The sequence below is a fragment of the Coturnix japonica genome, chromosome 13, assembly GCF_054131305.1.
Source record: "Coturnix japonica strain WE chromosome 13, WE-NBRP24, whole genome shotgun sequence".
Classification (NCBI taxonomy): Eukaryota; Metazoa; Chordata; class Aves; order Galliformes; family Phasianidae; genus Coturnix; species Coturnix japonica.
This window is the reverse complement of record NC_140675.1, coordinates 16,459,600-16,478,732: the sequence shown is the minus strand read 5'-3', so window position 1 is coordinate 16,478,732 and position 19,133 is coordinate 16,459,600. Positions and strand designations below refer to the sequence as shown.

Genomic DNA, 19,133 nt, shown 5'->3' with positions numbered 1-19,133 from the left:
GTAGGTAGTGATTAGTGTTGTTCAGTCCATGCCATGTTTTTTTTTTCAATCATAGTATAAAATCTCAAAACTTCTCTAGATTAATAAAAAGGAGAGACACAACAAGTTTTCATACAGGATAAGGCTGGGAAATATCTGAACCTGAATTCCACATATTGTTCTCACACTTGCAAGCTAAGCACATACAATTGGAAAAGCAGAGTGTTGTATACAGCAAAAGGCAAATGTCCTCTGCCTGACTATCTACAGCACAAGTGGATATAAACAAGAGGAGACAGCGCCCATACCTAGAATGCATCTCTTTCCTGAAACAAATTTGTTTTTTTCCTCTGGCTGATGGTTTGATAAGAAATAGTTACAATAAGATCCAAACTGATTTCAGAGGGAGCTACCACAATCCCTGTTCCTGGCTAATCTCCTTTTGCTCCAGTTGAGCTGTGATCTATTTAATATTTTCCAGTGAGCAATGATACTAGGACTGTGGACAGCTATAGCTGAGTATTTTCTTTGGCATTGGTATTGCCTAGACATAAAAGTGAGAGAGCAAAATAAGACAAATGGGTAATTCCTCCCTCTGGATTGGCATAACTTGTTTCCCCAACTCAGCTTTAAACTGCCTAGATTGGGTACAGCTTAACTTCTAGTTATTTATTTACTTGTTTTGCCATTACCATATCCTTCGTCACAGCATCTTACTTGGAGATGCTGTTATGCATTCCAATTTGGTGTAATTTAACATTTAGATTTTTAGCTAAATTTAACATCCCTAGAGGCGTTAGAGTTTGCAGACTTTTTTTAATTAAAGTACTAAGATGACAGGCAAACAGTATTTTCCCAGGCTGTCTGCTGATGATGCAAAGTGGCTTGCTCTGTGTCTCCTGAGCGTAGGGGAATGACATTATGGGAGAATTGCACAATTCAGTGAGGAGCACCTTGATTATTAGTCATCTGTGTAATGGGAACTATTTGGAACCTTGGCTGCTAGTCTAAGAAACTACTATTATAAATAAAAGAAACACCCCCACAGAAAGACACTCAAGTACAATATTGTAAGCAAAAGGACCAATCTTCATTCACATTTGAAGCACAGGTGGCCATATATAATGGCTGCAGTTACAGTGTCATTACTTTTATTGATGAGGTAGACAGTGAATTTTGACTGCTCTGTTGTGAATGAGTAGCAGAATTGCATATCCACATTTGTTAGTCAGTCAAGCACAGCTGTGTTTATTGCTCTGAGCACTAAAGTCAGCACAATCCACACTCCTGGAAAACATTCAAGGCTTTGCATTTTGTGCAAAAAGGGTTTAAAATAAAATCTGCTGCTCATTAAAGGTAGTCTATCCCAGCTCCTTCACAAGGATAACACACAAGGATATGGCTTGTTTCATATGTCTTGACTGTGCATTTATGCTACAGAGGTGGGTGAAAGTAGAGACCATCCATGACCAGTCCCACACTGCAATAGTTCTTTTAGCTCCAGTTTGTGGCTTATTTGCCTTTCAACTTACAGGAGAAAGAGAATATTTTGGTGGAATTCCATTTCAGTTTTCAGGAATATGTAATCAATTCAAACCTTCTACTAAATCACAAGTAGGACACATGCTTATTAATGATGAAATTAATCCAGTAAAGGTGACTAGTCTAGGAGAGTGCTTTCCCACAGTAGTGAATGCCTTCATTTGCCTTTTCCAGTAACTTATGGAGAAACATCAGGAAGATCTTCTCAATATTAGATACATCAACAATGCATTAGAGCAGAGAAATAACTTACACAGTTTTTAGTCTTCTGCTTTTATTTCCTTCTGGACAGTGTGACTACGTGAGCCTGGGAATTTTCACAACTCTTCTGTTCTAAATTCTCTAGTAAAAGTTCCCCTAACAGGTTCTCTTGAAACTCTGCAGTTATTTAAAATAAAAGCAGTTCATGTTTTTTAAGACAACAAATATAATGCAAAAATAAAATGTTTCTGCCTCCATGCGTACTTAAGGAAGGAAAAGTAAAAGCAACTTTGAGGTTTCAAAGTTGGATCTTTATTTCCGTTTACTGCTGTAAATTGACCAGCCGGTGAATGGTTTAAGTTCATTATGCAGATGCATGGATTATGTTGAGAAACTCTTGATGTTGTTTTTGAAACAAGCCTGAGTACTTCTCAAATTTCATCATCACTTCCCAGGAGAGATCAGTACAAAGAATTACACAGAAATTACTGGTAGTCTATTGTCCAACCTGAATGCATTCAAGTACCAACAGCACAGATTCTGCTGGTTCTTAATCCACATTTCTATTGCTTTTGGGCAGTACTGTGACCTATGCTGATTATTTTGAGAGCTCAGTCCAGGCCAATTGAAATCATTACTAAATTTTCACATGTTAACATGAAACCAATGTTTAGTGTTCAAACAATCTAGGAGATAGAGGGAAACAGAAGTAATCAGTAAGTAATCATTGCACAGCAGCCTTGAAAACCAAGTGAGATTGTGACTAAAGGAATTTAATTTTACTGTGAAGGAGACAGTGCTGGAGAGGGGAAGAAGTAGGGGGGCTTAACTGACTTTGTTTGCATATTAAAATGATTAAACCTATTGCTGATTAAAGGAAGCAGGCAGCTGGTGTTACAGAGTTAATGTTTCTTTGCAGTTCATTATTAATAAGAGAAATACTTGGAATGAGTGTTCCATGTACTGGGAAAGAAAAACTGTAGGAACTTCAGTGCAGCCATGCCTTTACAGTGTTAGTTCCACTTCTGCATCTTCACAATGCTGTAGAGTACCAAAGCCTCAAGCTAAAAGGCTACATTCCACTTCTGTGTGGGTGTGGAAGGAGTTTGGCTGCCAAGGAAAGCATCTAGGACTTAGTAGTGGCGGTTAACAGGGGATCGCTGGTGGAACAGAGATGGTGCCAGTTAGGTTCATGCACTCAAGATTGTTTTGCAATCAAGTCATTGCCTGAGCCTTTTGACTTAGGATTTTTGGCTGGACTTCCAGGAAAAATAAAAAATAAAAAATATCAGAAGCTGAGAATGTCTGTATTGACCTGCAAAGCCCCAGGAAGTCTTTGCTTAAAGACACAGGCAACTGGAAGTGTGCCAGCTAATGAAATGAAGACTGTGTGCAATGGAAACAGGGAGCCTACTGTGTTTGTGCTTCTATCCAGCAGTCCTGTTACCAGCTGCAAGAGGGTTTCTGACAAGTCCTGCATGCTTTACAGCCTAATAAAAGAAGTTGTCTGCCTTATAATAAATACCTCCTTCATTATGATGTTTGGATATCTACCATTTTTCTACATAAGGAGGAAGATAGAAACTTGTAATACTGCCTATGGAGAAAGCTGCTGTAAGTGTGATAATTACTAGCAAAGTTTTTAATGTTTTACCTCGTTTAAAGAAGAAATTTAAACATAAAATAATACAATGTTTTTCTCTACAAATGAACTGTGATCAAACTAATAGTTAAAAGTCACTCCAGTTACTCACAGTAATTACCCAGATAGCTTTTTGTCAGTGCAAATGCAAAGTCCAAGGTCTCTGGAAACATCTTAGTATGTACTATTGCTGTCAGCCAAAAAGATCCAGTCCTTCTCTCCCTACCCCACTCTCTTGTCCCTTTGTGATGTGATTGCATTGTCAAAATAAATGAAACATTCATAGCCTCCGTGTTATGAAGGAAAATTCAACCGACAGTGAAAACAAATTGCAGTGCAGTGAGATAGCACCTCCAAACTCAGTACTCCCTCTCATTAAGATTAATTGGTTGCCGTCAGAAACATCAGAACAGTGTGCATAGACTCACTTAGGTCTCTAGGGCATGTGGGAAGATTAATGGCCTATATTAAATGTAATAATTTTCATTGACTGGGTAAGAAAGAATGTTCTTTTCTTTATCAGAACTGTGAGCCACTTTGTTCTTTATATGATCTCTCTCTGCGGACTCTTAGTGTCTTCCATCTGTCCTGTTCCACCTCCACTCAGGAAATGATGTCTCACTCCTGTCTCTTTTCTAGCATGTAGTTGTAGAACATAGTTCTCATACTGCAACCAGCAGCTAGATCTCATTTTCCCAATACTGTTTTTAAAAACTATCCAGTCGTGTACTTTTGGACTGTCAAAGGTAGAGGCTGTGGTGTACTGACAAGAACACAGTGAATTTCTTTGTGTCTTACTGAAGAATGTAATGGCAATGAGATCAGTACATCCAAATATTTCTTATTCTTCCTGTCTTTTGCGAGGTTTATTCTGTATAAAACTACATTTCATGTACGTATTTAGTTAAGTGTAGGGACATTAGAAATATTGAAACATTTATAATTGATGCTGTTGATTAGAAAACTAGTAAATAGGTTTAGATGTACTCTTCCACCAAGTGATACAATTGTATAACAGAGGTGTGTTGATTATCAAATGGAAACACTATGAAATCCTGGTTAAAGTTTGTCTTCCATGTCTCCTGAGAACTCAGGATTCAGTACAACTAAGTTAAATCTCCCATATCTACTTCTGGGACATGACTCAGAAAATGCTTCAGGCAGATGTTTCAAGTTATGTTCTGAGTCTTACTTTTTGTTTTGGTTTTGATAACTTTATTTCCTATTTTGTAATCAGAATGTTACCCTCTGTTTTTCTAGAATAAACTCAGCAGATGATGAGATACTTTTTCCTAATTCTGAGACAGTGTATGCAATTCGACTTCATCTATTTGAGACTTCATAAAGGAGAATTGGTAGGAGGAGAGTCTAGCTGGAAGGTCTGAAAGAGTTAGTGGTAGTAGGAGATCTATTGAGTGAGGTTGCTCAGGAAATAAGCCTGTTCTTCCATCAAACTGTATGTAAGTGTTCATACCCCCATATAGTATCTCTCCATGTAATGTCTATTAATGACACCTCAAGGCAAGATCAAACAGGAGTAGCCTGGTGAGTGGTAAGGAGGATGGTTAGGGAGGGTTATTTGCATTTTCTATCTCTTCCTTTATCTCTTATTATTAAGGTTTTTTTGCTTGTCCTCTAATTTCAAGCTTATCCAGTAATTTAAATGCATGTCAAGTGGATAAAACCTGTTGTAAGTAGGAAGCAAACAACACACTGTTCTTTGCCTGCAGTTGTGCATTCAGTGATGCTCTTCATATCAGTCTAGGCACCCAGTTTCATTTTTCCTCTCTGGACTGAATGTATATTTTCAGAATTAAAGATAGTCTGCAGGAATGCAAATCTCTCCTGTGTACTGGGGCTGTGGGAGGGATATCTCTGAGGATAGAACCAACGTAGACAAGACTGCACTGACTTTCAAAGAAGAGAGGAAGCACATGAGTGACTGAGATACAGCCAGATGCAATTAATCTTAATGTGTTTTTCTTTTTTCAAGACCCAACCCATCTATAAACAGAGATGACTGACAAGAATCTATCCACATTTATAGGAAATTATTCCTAACGTCCTGGATTGGATTTTGCATTGTTCCCTGCAAGCAAACTTGGTACTAAATATAACAAGCATCCCAGTGTGAAAGAAAAGCTCTCTGGCTACAGATTGAAATCCTCAAAATGGCAACTTTTCTTTTTTTATGTTGTATTTCGGTGTCTGTATTTACAATAGAAAAAGAACTCTCACAATATCCTGCAGTTTCCCTAAGTATGAAGTAACAAGATTAGCTGTACTTTTTTGTGTATATTACTGCTGATAATGCAAGTTAAGTTTCCTGTGCATTCCTCTTAGGAGGTATAACCCATTGGATTGAAAGGGAGCACTCATGGAGATTGTAAGGTGGGACTTAGGGGAGCCCTACACCTTTCTGGCATGGTAGGAAGAGGTGCAGTTGGACACTGCATGAAGTAAGTGACATTGGGCATGTTGTGCATAGGTAGCAGGATGCTGGTGGTAGCTTTTGTTTTAATATTAACTTGTGGGGCTCCTTTGAACTTACAAAGACAGTAGTGTCACTCTGAAAGTAAATCCAAATTTAATCTAATAGTGCTCTTTATCACTGGGTGCATTGGGTGACATGACTGTCATTGTTTAGCTTTTCCTCTAAGTCTAACACTGTGGTCTGTTATAAGTGCTACTATTATGTGGGTAAAACTTCTTTAAGATCAGAACACTACAATAGGAAGCTTGTGATTGATCCCTCTTTGCTGGATTCCTCTTAGGATGTCTGTGAATATCCTCATTGAAGGCTTATGTTGTTTGTCCATTTCCATTAATACCAGTTGCCACTGCCCTTGCTTTGCTAGCAACACAACTTCTGATGTGGTGAAGTTAAGATAGCAGAAGTATTAGATTATAGGATTTGTCTGCAAAAGAAGAAAGCTTGTCATCACAGCTTGTCAGTATAGATAGTGGGAGATGCTTTATTCTTCTAATGCATGTACATTATTTTAATAACTTTGACTTGAGGTATTTCCTGTTGAAAAGTAAAAGACTTAGGAGGCTGATTTCTTGAGACTTTGGTTAAATTGTGTGCTGTCAGGATTTGCATACAAGCATAGCGGTAATATGCTGATGGAGATTCTTTTGCCTGAAACTTTCTACTGGCGTTTACTGACTCACTGCTTCATCATGAGTCATATCCTTAAAATTCTGCATGTTTGCTATGTTTCTCACCTAACTATTGCATATCTAGTAACAGTCAGCTTGTGAGCAGCTTTTGTCAATGGGAATATGGTAAGAGTGAATTTACTTGTAATGGGTGGTTGAGAAATGTACATGTACTGTTGCTTGAGAAAGGGTTGATTCTGGTTGTATTCTGAATTAACAACATGACGCAACTTTATGTCTGGAAAATTCTAATACATTTTATAGTTGGAAACTTACTTGAAGTGAACTGTGAGCTGCAAAGGGAAAAGATGGTCAAAACCCTCCTGGGATGTTATCGTGTACAGATGTGATGGGCCAGCACTCAGTCTGAGCATGTCATTTCAGAGCATTCAATATGGTAAAAATGAAGTTCGGATCTCCTTTTGTGTTATTAAAGCTTGGACATTATCAATCTGAATGCACCTGCTGCTTTGTTGGCAGAGTCAGCCTTATGGCTACACTTCTCACTAACTGAGAAGGTTGCAGATTGTGTTCTAATGTTCTCCTGGCAGCTGTGAAACAACCTCAATTCTGAATTTTCTGGTGCTTAATCATAATACTGCCATCTAGTTTAAGTTTCTGCCCAGCTTTAAGCACAGAGTCACTTGTTGTTTTATAAAGCTGTGATGTTCATTGTTTTGAAATTCAACAATGCTTCATGAGAGAAGTGGAATGCTGTAATATTTTTCATTTTAAAAGACACAGTAATAAAGAACCAGTGAGAACAGGCAGATGCAGTAGCCCATTGTATCTCAGCTCAGCCCGAAGTCTATAAATCTTGTTTTTATCCGACTGAAAGAGAATTTTTTTTATTTTTATTTTTTTTAATGTCTGGGATTTGTTTCTGCTTGTCCAGCCAACAGATGACAAGCAGCTCTCGGAATTTCTCCGTGCAGCAATAGAAGCTGTCACTAAGATTTGTCTATTTATCTTGAAAAAAGATCCAAATCTCACCATGGAAAAATAATCTGGTAGTACATGTTTTGTCCATTTCAAGTTAAACTGTAGTACTAATTGAATGCAAAGATGGGAAGATAAGTCAAGTGGAAGGAAAAAAAGCAAAAGAACGTGGCAGAAAACCTGTTGCACTCCTGTGTGTAAACCAGATCATTGGAGAGGCAATGAGTCTTGTCTCTGGTGTGTGACTGTTGATTACAAAGTCACACCTATTAGCATGGTATTGGAATGGTAACTTGCTCCATCTCAAATAGCAGCTGTCCATAGGAAGAGTCGAGTTATCCATTCAGGAAAAGGAAACTCTAGTTGTAGTTGTTTTTCTGTGTATCTGTTGATAGCTGTTAACATCAGCATCCTCAGGGTCTGATGGTTCCCTAAAAGAAGCTCGGTGCAATGACTAAAATGGAATTGCAGCGGTGAAGAATATGTGGCAAGGCAGTGAGGGCTGCCAAACACAATGTAATATCATTAGCATGACAGCTTCCACAGACCTGCACTGCATTCCCAGCAATACTCTTCAAAACAAATTTTAGCCCTCATTATAAATCAGAAGTAGAAATATGGACAAATGAAATCTTCTCTTTTGCCTTCCTGCGGAAAGTCTCATCCTGGAAACTTAGTGGCTCATACCATGCAGGAGATGACTTTTATTTGGTAATGTGCCACTATTTCCTTTTGATGCTGCATGATGTAAGGCTGAGCTACGTAAGTTTTCAAGACATGTAAAATCTTAAAAGACAAGTACAAAGGCCTGTAAAATGCACTTTGATACTGTTAAAAACTTGAAACCACCTGCAAATAATGCTGTCCTTTCCTCTCATTTCCCTTCCCAGTTCTGAACTGTAGCACAGCCAAGAAAGTGTTCCCAAGAGCTCTCCACAAAGTCTGAATCATTTGCAAACTTGTTTTAACTTCTTTCACAGATTTAAAATAACTTCTGAGACTCTGCATGTGCCAAAGAATACATTGCAATGGTTCATACGGTGTGTTTGACAAGAACACAGCACACACATGCACAAAATAGGCTGATCTTTTTTGATCTTGTATGTACATCCTACGTATTTGCAGGAGGAGTGAGAAAGCAGAACTCTGGTGCTTTTATGTGAAAAACAGCATTAGAGGATTTGTATCTATCACTGAAAGAAGCTAAATACTAAGAAATCTATAAACAGAAAATTGGGAGCTTATTATATACATTATAGACATTTAATGCTGCTTTAAGGTTAAGTTTTCACTCTGAGGGGAATTTGATTCTGGAAGTCCAGAGAGGAATTAGGTACCCCAAGGTCTGCTGAGCATTCAAATTCTAACAGCCAGCTTCCAGTTTTACCTTTACAGTGATCAATTAATTGAAAATGAATGTTTTCCTTGCAGAGAATCATCCTGAATATTTCCCACTTAAACCCCATTGTATAAATATTTGCATTTATTCAGTGATGAATGTTCTATATAACAGTGCTGATTTGATTAAAGCAATCATGGAGTTTGCATAGAGTTACAGGGAAGGCAGTGCAGCTCACAGTTTTCTTATGTGACCATCTTACATGCTTCATATCTATGCTCCAGAAGTTGTACTCATTCACTTTGAATGATGGTATTTCTATAAGCTTTGTATGGTGAAAATTCAGCATCATATAAGGGAGCTGTAAAAACATTTCCTCTGTGTTTAGTACATAGTCCTCCTCTACATCTGAATATAACGGCACTCTAATGAGAACCAAAGTCCACTGTTTGTTATTTGCAGCATTAGCAATGTCAAGAATGTGGAAACTGTGGAGTGTGAATCAAGGGAGAGCCCAGCAAATGCACACAGAACCTGCCTGGACCCAGTTCTGCTCCTTTCCTCTATGTTCAGCAGCAGATCAGCCACTTAAGAGTCTCAAAGACCAGCGAAATGTATTGAGGCAGCAAACAGGCTGAGGTTATGTATGTAGCTGATTCAGCATAACCAAATAATGAGCAATAAACCCAACTGGACTCAGGTGAGCTCCATGTGCTGGTATGCCTTCATGGATGGAGCTGAGCAACAAGTGATGACTGTTTTATTAACTAGGGCTTGTTGCAGCCTTGCCAGGAACATCCGTTCTCTGGGAGCATGATAGATGTTCTGCTGTACTCTTTATGTTTTCAGAACTGAAATTACATAAAGGAGATACACGATGAATCCATGAAATATGTGTTATTCACTTAAGCCTGTGAGAATAGATAAAGGCTTTTCTAAGCTATTGATGGATTTGTTTGCCAGATGCTTTCCATGTGAGTATAGTGAGGATGGAGAAAGGAGGACTTTTGGCTCAATGCAATCCCTTTGATTCCTGTAATATTTCTTTCAAAATGAGCTTTTGATTTTTGAGGAACAGGAAAAAAAAAATAAATAAAATTAAAAATTGGCAAGTGGAAGGTTTTTGAGGGAGAACATTAGTTTTAAGTAATATTCTGAAGAAACACTGGCATTTTTAGTCCTAGAGAGATGGAGAAAATTCCTCAAGGCTTTTCCAGATTCTTAGAAAGATTTCATTTTTCAATAACTGGGTGTTAGTTTGCTAATGTCGAGAAATGTTCTGCATGTGAGAAGTCTGAAAATAATAAAATTGGCATCTTAATTACTTGCAACATTTTTTTTTCCCCATGGCCAGTATGTAAGGAGCCACTTGTTCAGTGCACTCTGCAAAGCAAAAATGGAAACAAGCTACTACTTTGTTTTGTGTTTATACCCTGACATTTCTAAACAGGAGAAGAATGTAGAACTTGTGGAAGAGATGGTTTTTTCTTAAATTTGCAAGAAATACAGAATGAGAAGTTTTATTATGATGGATTTGATTTGGTAATCATATATTATATGAGAAACAGTCTGAGCAAATAAACATCTCCAGAGAGTTGGGCATTGTACCTAATATGATCCCATAAACTCCAAAATATTTTCCTGAAGAAAGGAATGTCGCAAACATTTCAGTACTATTTGGACTATTGATGGACTATATTAGATAAATCATAAAAAGTCCAATGAACAGGGAAGCTAAACTTCTGAACTAAAGAAACAATTGACTTTTCTTTCCTGCTCTGTCATTGCTGGAAGTGCAGTTCATTTTATTAAAAATAAAAATAAAAAGTTAAAAAATAAAATAAAATCCACTGTTAATTGATTGACACTTCATCACAGATAACATCATTAACATCATTTGCAGCACGGTTGCTTTGCTGTGAGGAAGCACACAAAAGCCATTCAAATTCTGGTTCCCCTTGAATGCACTTTCTATGAGTATTTCTAAAGCACAGACTCTGCAGTGGCTTGGGAAAGAACTGTAAAACATCTCAGCGCAGTGAGTCCTGGGGTAAGGCTATGAACTGCTATTTGTTATAGAGAAAGCAAGCAAGAGAAGGAACAGCACTTACAGTTTTCCAGTGTATGCGTAGCATAGCTATGTACCACAGCCTGAATTGCAGGTCTGGAACATCTCATTGTCAGTGCCTAAGACTGAGAAATCTGTATATTTATTCTGCAGCTAGTGCTGTTCGTTGCAATTCTACATTACTGAGACAAGCTGAAAAGTTAAGGTCACAACTGGCTTGAGCTGCCAGTGCTGAATTCATCAGGCAGGAAGGAAATGCATTCTGCAAGAAAGAATTTGGATGGTAACTATTACATTCTCCACTTTCCTCATGTATATGATAAAATTATGCTGATTGCTGTAGCTCCCTCTCAGAACATCTTCCCCACTCCTTTTCTCACTGCATGTCCTTCACAACTAGCAGTAAACCAATTTTCTTCTCTCTAAAATTTTTTTTATTATTATATATTAAAAATTATTATATAATTTTTTCTTCTTCTTATCAATGCCTTCTATGCTGCGAGTGGCAGCCACTGCTTGCTTTGCCAAGGCCACGTGCCAGGGAGCAGCCAAGCCAATTAGTGTGTGGCTATGAGTGCTGGTGATGAAGAATTGTGTTTCCCTTGGGTAATGGAGCAATCTGATTCACAGCTCCAAACAGATCAGCCCACTGTTAAAAGAGTAGGCCCCAGTCTTGGCAACTGAGATAAAATGAGCTTGCTGGAAGATGACTGTGAGGAGAAATAACACTGTTGTTCCTTCATCATTCTCTCTGTAGAATGTGGGATATTTTCTGAGTTGAAGATAGAGGGTTGAAGGTATCTCATCCATTGCTTGATATCTTACCATCAGCTTTGAAGGACAGTATTTTTTTCATACCTAACTACATAAATGGTATATTGTTAAGAGATCTCTGATCGCTGCTTCTTAGAGAGAAGGCAACAGAAGAAAAATCATCCCAGAGGATGCATTCAGACAGCTCAGCACCAAGTTATTTGACCAATCATCACCACTGAGCCATGAGTGCTTGCTGACATACATATCTCAGGGGCAGGGAGGAAACCAGATAGGCCTGTGCTCAGCAGCTCCATGCAGAGACTAGGGGAAACAGGGAAGCAAGTGATGCTATGCCTTCTCCCTGTTGTAAACCTGTATCATTTTGTCATCTTCCCAGTTGCATTCATCTATGTAACTGTTCCTATTTTGGAAGCTTGTTCTAAAACCATGTGTATTGTTCAACTCAAAATAATCAGCCTGGTGTTGTCTCATCAGTTGTCCTCCATTCCCCTCATCAGGGCCTCGGATACTCCAGTCAGAGAGAGAGCCCTGCCTCTGCTTTCCTCAAGGTACCCAACACCCTTGCCTCCAGGCTCAGTGCCATGTGCCAGGACACACTACTAGACTGTGACAGGCCTAGGTACCAAGTGTTGGCCTTGAGTCAATAAATCAGTCTGGCTGCATAAACTCCACTGTGCTTTTGTACCCAGAATAGTCCTTCTCTTCTAAGAATATGAAAGGTAAATGGACATTAATGTGCTGGAGCTATCTACAAGAAATAAATCATACTGCTTAAATGTTTATGTATAGAAATTCTGCAGCTCTCCAGCACTCAGCTATGATTTTAGCTGTCCCTGGGGGAATCAGGTAGTAGTTCTTTTACACAAGTGCCTTCAGCTGGGGCACAAAAATAATGGATTGTTTGGGGCTATCTGCCTGGCAAGTCTATCAGTTTTACTGCAAAAGATGCACACACTTCCCACCACCTCCAGTGATTTGTTAGCAGCAAAGCCTTGCACATCACTTGCAGGTTAGCAGTCTAGTCAAGTAGACCATATTATTCCTAGTTTCTCCTTCTATGGAGTTGTGACTTCAGTAAAAGGGCACTGCTTGCTCAGGCACGCATTGCCTGTTCTGTGTTCAGGCCACAGGAAACCTCAGCTATGCCAAAAATCTGTGCTGAAGTACTCAGAATGCATTTTTAAAAGGCGTTCTTCTATCTAACTGAAAACCATTGCACTCTCTATGCAGACAGACAGCAGCACTAATATATGAATTGGTTTTTTATTGGGCAAATCTCTTTATGCAGTAGAATGCAACTAATTCATCACTAAGTAACTTACACAGATGAATTTTTCCTCTTCTCCAGTACATTTAAAGAACAAGCACAGCTTTGAAGTTCTAGAATAGGGAACATATTTGCAATGTATGATAAGGGACATATGTTTGCAATTATTCATTACACTCTCACTTTGTTTTGAACATGGGTTGCAATTGCTATGGCACCACTGAGCCTGTCTAGCTTGGGTGACACTTTCCAGTTATGAAATTCATCTGGAGAACTGATCATATTGAGGGACTCACCCTCTTCATAGGAGTATGTATGTCTTTGCAGACACCAAGGAGGCCAAACATTGCAAACAGTGTTTGGGACACGAGCATCCCCTGAGCTCACAAGATAGTTGCTTTCCTGGCCAAAATGGAAGCACAGCAGTGCCCTTTCTGCATGTATCAGATGGCTGCAGGGAGAGACCTGGCAAGGGCTGTGTTCTTTTCTTTCATGAGAAAGGTGAATTGAGGGCACTGAGCAAGCAGAGTATCAGCAGAAAGACCAGAGCTCACGTGCTGCAGCTCCCAAGGAGACAGACAGGCTGTGGGATAGAGAGCAGCAGTGGTGAAGGCTGGATCTTGCTAGTGGCAGGTTAGAACAAGCAACTGCAATTTCAGCAGCCGGTTTAACCCAACTAAACTAAGCCAGTAAGAGCACAAGCCTAGTTCTGCAATAGCTACATGCATAACTGATTTTTCTTGGTGACTCCTTACTGTTGGGATACAGTTCTGTACAGTACTTTTACAAGCAACCAACAGCAGCACAAACCAAGGCGATGATTTGATTTGTGTATGTAAATGCTTTTAGCCTGTTGGCCAGCATGACTGCAATCTAGTAAAATGTGTGTCACGTCTGTGGGCAGCTGGCTCTGAATTCCGCCTCCCGGGGTTGGCCAACCATCTGCCATTCAACCATCCTCTGACCTGCTCTGGGGCTGCTGCCTCTGTGCTCTGCAGTGCAGGATGGCTGCAGAGCCCTCCTGCTGGCCTGTTTGCCTGTGGGATGGGCTTGGGAATAGACCCTGGGGCTGGTGGAGGAACAGCAGTAATGCTAGTGCCACTTTAGTCTTAGTCAACCACCAGGGGCTGGGGAAGACATGCTGGAATGGCCAAGAGGGCTTAGATCACAGTAAAAGCATCCAACAAAATGGCAACTAATGAAGAGAATGCACAAACCATGGCAGCACAGAGCTCAGTTTTGGCTGTAAAACAAATGCAAAATCCCTGGTTTAACATTTAATGATATCACTGCATAGGCTGAAGGCACAGCAGCCCCACAGTGCAGTGGTGCCGTGGGCTGCCTGCACAGAGCTGCACCGAGCAGTACAACAGTGCAGTGTACTCAGATCCCAGTGCCTCTCTGCAGGGAGAGCAAACAAACACAGCTGATGCAAATGAAACTCCTGAGCCCATTTTCATGTTCACCTCATTTTCCTGTACAGCGTGTTTGTAAATGCTGCTAGTTAAACGCAGGCAGGAACATCAGGGTCACGTACACACTTCTGGCATGGAGTCAGGCCCTGGGAGAGCCGGGGCTGAGGCGGTTACAGGTGGAGCTCTCTGAGATTGCTGCAAGTGCAAGTTTCACAGACTTCTCATTGCCTGCAGGGCACAGATGCGATACAGGGGGATGAATGCTCTCCTCTCTCTCTGTTCCATGTTTGCAACAAAATAGCTGGGTTTGTTCCTGATGCTTCTTCCTCACAGGCCACAAGCAGCATATTGCAGGAGCTGGTGCAGGATGATGGCCATCATGTATTCAGTGGTCAGTGCACAGGATGGCTCCCGTGGCTGTGGGGCTGCTCAGCACATCCATCTGTGCCCCTGGAGTTTGGGGCAGCTGCCTGCTCTGCCAGCCCTCCTGGCTGGGAAATCTGTGGCTTGGAAGGGTCTGTGAGCCCAGGGATTCACTGTCACTCACTGTGCCAGCACCTTCCTGACCATGCTTTGCTCTGTGCCCTCTGACCTACAGAATATTTTCATCACTCTCTTTTGTTTGTATATAGCCTCATTTTCTTGTGCTGTATTTTCTTATGAATGTTTGTTTCACAACATTAAGAAATTTCCCACCAGAAGACAACTTCTGCCTTGTTTATTTAGGCATATTTCCTTTCATATTTTTTTTTTTTCACTTTAAAAATTCCACTGAATATTAGTTGCTTTGGTGATAGTAATAAACTAGAAAATGCCTTCATACAAACAAACAAATAAACAAACACCGGTCAGGGCTCTCATTTGTGCAGAGTAGGTTGGCTTTAGATAAAATACTCTGGGGTCTTTTATATAAACCTGAATGTCTTTGCATTGGCAACCAGTGAAGGGCTGCCTTTGTGTTTATAAATCCTCAGAGAAAATCCAAACAAAAGTTCAAGCTACTGTGTTGTCTCCTCTTATTTGTCTAAGAGGGATACAGGAATGTTATCTCTGTTTTTAAAAATAAAAATATGTGAGAGATCAAAGGACATCATAGGAAGAGTGGGTAAACATTTATGAATTTCAGTTGAAAAATAACAAGAACTATAACACCCAGATAGTCAGGAGGGTCTTTCCTATGACAAACAATATTCAGACAAGTCTGACTTGTGTCTTATTCTCCTGAGCAAGTTTTAATAGAAGGTTTGTCTTACAGCATGGATTTCAGCAGGCTTGGGGCCAGAGAACAGATCTGAACTGGTAATGCACATAATAAGGAGGCAGCGGTTATTTTATGACTTAAGGAAGAACAGCAAGCATGTTCTTACATGCTGTAGGATCATAGCTCAGTGACAAGAAACTTCTACCAATCCTTAACACTTCAAAGCAGAGCAGAGTGTAAGAAAGATTTGCTGGTTTGCATTGTCTGTAGATTTAAATTCTTTATTGCATAGTAAAGCATTATTTATTTCTTTGTCATTTGGTTATTTATCTCTTTGTTGGAATTGGTTGTGCTTTTCTGTAAGAACTGAATCTCTTGATTTATAAAAGAAGCCCCTACCATCCTTGGCATGTATTTCCTTTCATAATAATAATAATGATGATGATGATGACGATGATGAATTTGAGCCAAGTAATGCAGAAATAAACTGAAAATTTCACAGTAATTTGTACATTACTATTCTGACTACTGCTTTGCTGTAGAAATCCAGATCCAGAGCCATCTGTTTTTTCTGTGTTTCAGGTGGTGTGTCTGCCTTTACTGTATTACTACCCTCGTGTTCTGATTAACCTCTATTATAGAAACTATTGACCTTTGTGCTTTCTCTCACAATGATGGAGAGAAATGATCCAAAACCGTAGGGTGTAGTGACAGTCATGTATCACAGCTGCTTGTGGATTACAGTCTCAATCATCTAACAGATCATTTTTAATCAGGACTGAAGAGACAAAAATGCCAAACCTCATCTCTGCTGAACATAATTTAGATATGTGCCATATTGCCATATTTGGTAGAGTAGAATCAGGTGAAAATACAGGAATTACAGGAAATGTGAGAAAATGTGAGGAAAAAAACACTTCTTTACAGTGCATGGAGGTTATCAACTCTGTAACAGGCTGCCCAGTGGGGTTGTAGAGTCTCCATCCTTAGGAGCGTTCAGAACCTGAATGGACACAGCCTTGCCAACAGGAACTTCCAAAATCAGCACTTCTTTAAAATCTCCTTAGTTAATATTTGTTCTTTGTCTCCTTAACACACCTTAACATCCTGTGTGATTTTGTGCATGCCAGATCTTACCTAGCTCTGTGGTTCTACTGGGATGACTTGTCATACAAGAACCATCGCATGCATTGACTGGGAATGGACACCACCTGTAAATTCTGTGGGCACATTGTACTTCCTTGGTGTGATTTAATAAAGTAAAATAGGAAAAATGAACTAGTGGTAGATCAGGATAAGATCAGATATCTTCACTGCAGTCAGTAACTATGTGGGACTGAAATGGCATTATTATTACTGAAGATACTTAGATCCATTGTTTTCTTGCTCTGTTTGGAGGTTGAGTCCATAAACTTTTATGAGCTGTAGTTTAGATAATGTTAGGAAATAGCTTGTCTGGAACTAAAATTATCTCATTGTCTGAAGCAGGCAGGGACAGGTTTTGGTCTTCTCTGCGTTACTTTATTTGCTATAGAACAGATCTTATCTTTCAAGTTCTATGGATCTGCTTATTAGATTTGTGGGTTAATTAAGGATCCAGTTCATAAGAAGAGATCCATGAAATAAAAGGAAAAAAATTGCCTGAAAGGATGTTTATGTTCTGTTTTTTTTAGGGTTTTCTGAAGAGATTCTCAGGTTTATCTGAGTATCTTTATGCTTGTTAGAAATGTGTTTCCTTTGACGTATTCCCATCACAAATGATATTAACTGTGCTTTCAAGGCTGCGTAAATTCATTTACACAGTAACGCAGTTGCAAAACAAGAGTATAATCTAGCCTTTCTGCCTTATCTATCAACTCATCCTCCCAAGAACCAAATACTGACTTATCTCCATCCTCTAAAATTTAGTTAACAAATTCCAGCCCTTTCCAATTTATATAGATTTATAACCTGAGCAGGTTTCCCCCTTTTCTTAGATTGCCTAAAGAAAACTTTATACTTTTACAAAGATGCTGAACATTATCAGCAAACATAAATGTGCTGCATATGTGGGTACTACTAATGAAAGACTGGAGCATTTTCTTTGCTAAGGCTTTTCCACTACGTTAATATACTTTATATCTTCTGGTAGCTGTAGATAGGGAATACAATTATTTTCTGTTCTGTTCTTGTTTTGCAGTAACCAGTAGAAGTTTATTCATACTGGTGGTGGCTGAACCTCAGGGAGTTACTGTTCACATGCAGAACGCTGCTCTCAGAGAATGAAACTATCTGTCATAGATCCCTGGTTGTAGGCAGTCACTCCTAGTAGTTCACACTGTGTTAAGACAAGTTCAGAGTTGTTTGCACTGAAAATAAAGAGAGCACTCCACCCAAAAAGCAGAGCTGAGATCTTGCAGAGACTGTGGCTGAAGAAAGGCAAAGGGAGGAGCTGGAATTTGTGATGTTCAGAGCTATTGTTTGACCCCCAGCATCCCTAAACCCCAACATTAACAAATTCAGACTGACTTCTTAGTGATGCTGTCTGCTGTCAGGAAAAGATTTTTCCTTCTTTCTTTTTCTGTATAAAACTGTTAAAAGAATTTGACTCTCCTAAAAGTGCTTTCCTTCTGCTATATGCTTCTTAATCGAGTTTTTGGCATAAGAAGGGGAGAAACTATTTCTAGCTATTAGAGTAGTTGTGAGAACTGGGAAGGACTCCAATTTCTAGAAATTTATTTGCTGCCTTCATGCATGTTCAAATTTCCAAATAATTCTTAGTTCTCTGCATGGTCAGCTGTCATTATTTGATGAATAGGGTGGGACCGCTGTCAATATTTAACAGCTCAATGCTAATATTATTCTTCATACGCTGTAAAATAACATACAAAATGCAAATCAAGGGCTTAACAGTTTGGTGGTAACAGAAACAAGTGATAAAATTTCCCTCCATACCAGAGCATACAGAGGGAGGAAAACGTTACCAGTGGTAACAGTCCTCCCTGCTGAGAAACAAAGCATTGTGAGATTCCTTACTTTGCACTCAAAGGTTGTTGTAAAGTGTTTCAGATTAAGAGGCAGTAAGATACAACCTTTAATTCCAACCAGATTGCCAACAAATCTTCAGTGTGTCCCCACTACCTCCATTAGCCCTGGAAATGCTCTGCACTGCTATCACTATCGCAAACAATCAACACAAACTGTGATTCTGGGACTTTTCCTGCACCTGGGTAATTCCTCCCAAAGAGCTGGAGACATAATGCTGGATGGAGCAGTCTGCACTGTTCATAGCCATGATGCAAGAATTATCTTAATTTAGAAGAAGATGCAATGTGAAATGAGTACCTGTGATTTTGAATCAATAGAAACATACCACATGTAAATGGTTTGACAGAAAAAGTTTTAACTGTACGAGTAAAATGGAGTGTGAAATGGCTCAGCCACAACCACACTCAGTGAGAGCTGCACTTCACTTGCCAGGAAGTACAACACTGCACAGCTCGGTGTTCCCCAGCAATGTGACGTCTGTTGTGAGCTGGGTGAAGCCACCACCTCCACAAAACAAAAGAGGAGGAACGGAGCCAGTTTGTTCAGGCAACTTTCAAATCAAGCATTGTTTCAG

At 39.5% G+C, this 19,133-nt stretch overlaps 1 long non-coding RNA gene across 2 annotated transcripts in view; it reads left to right on the top strand.

Annotated features, from left to right (window-relative positions):
• The window catches only part of LOC107320860 (uncharacterized), a 40,216-nt gene that overhangs the window by 18,362 nt on the left and 2,721 nt on the right, over positions 1-19,133 (top strand). The gene's annotated exons all lie outside the window — the stretch shown is intronic.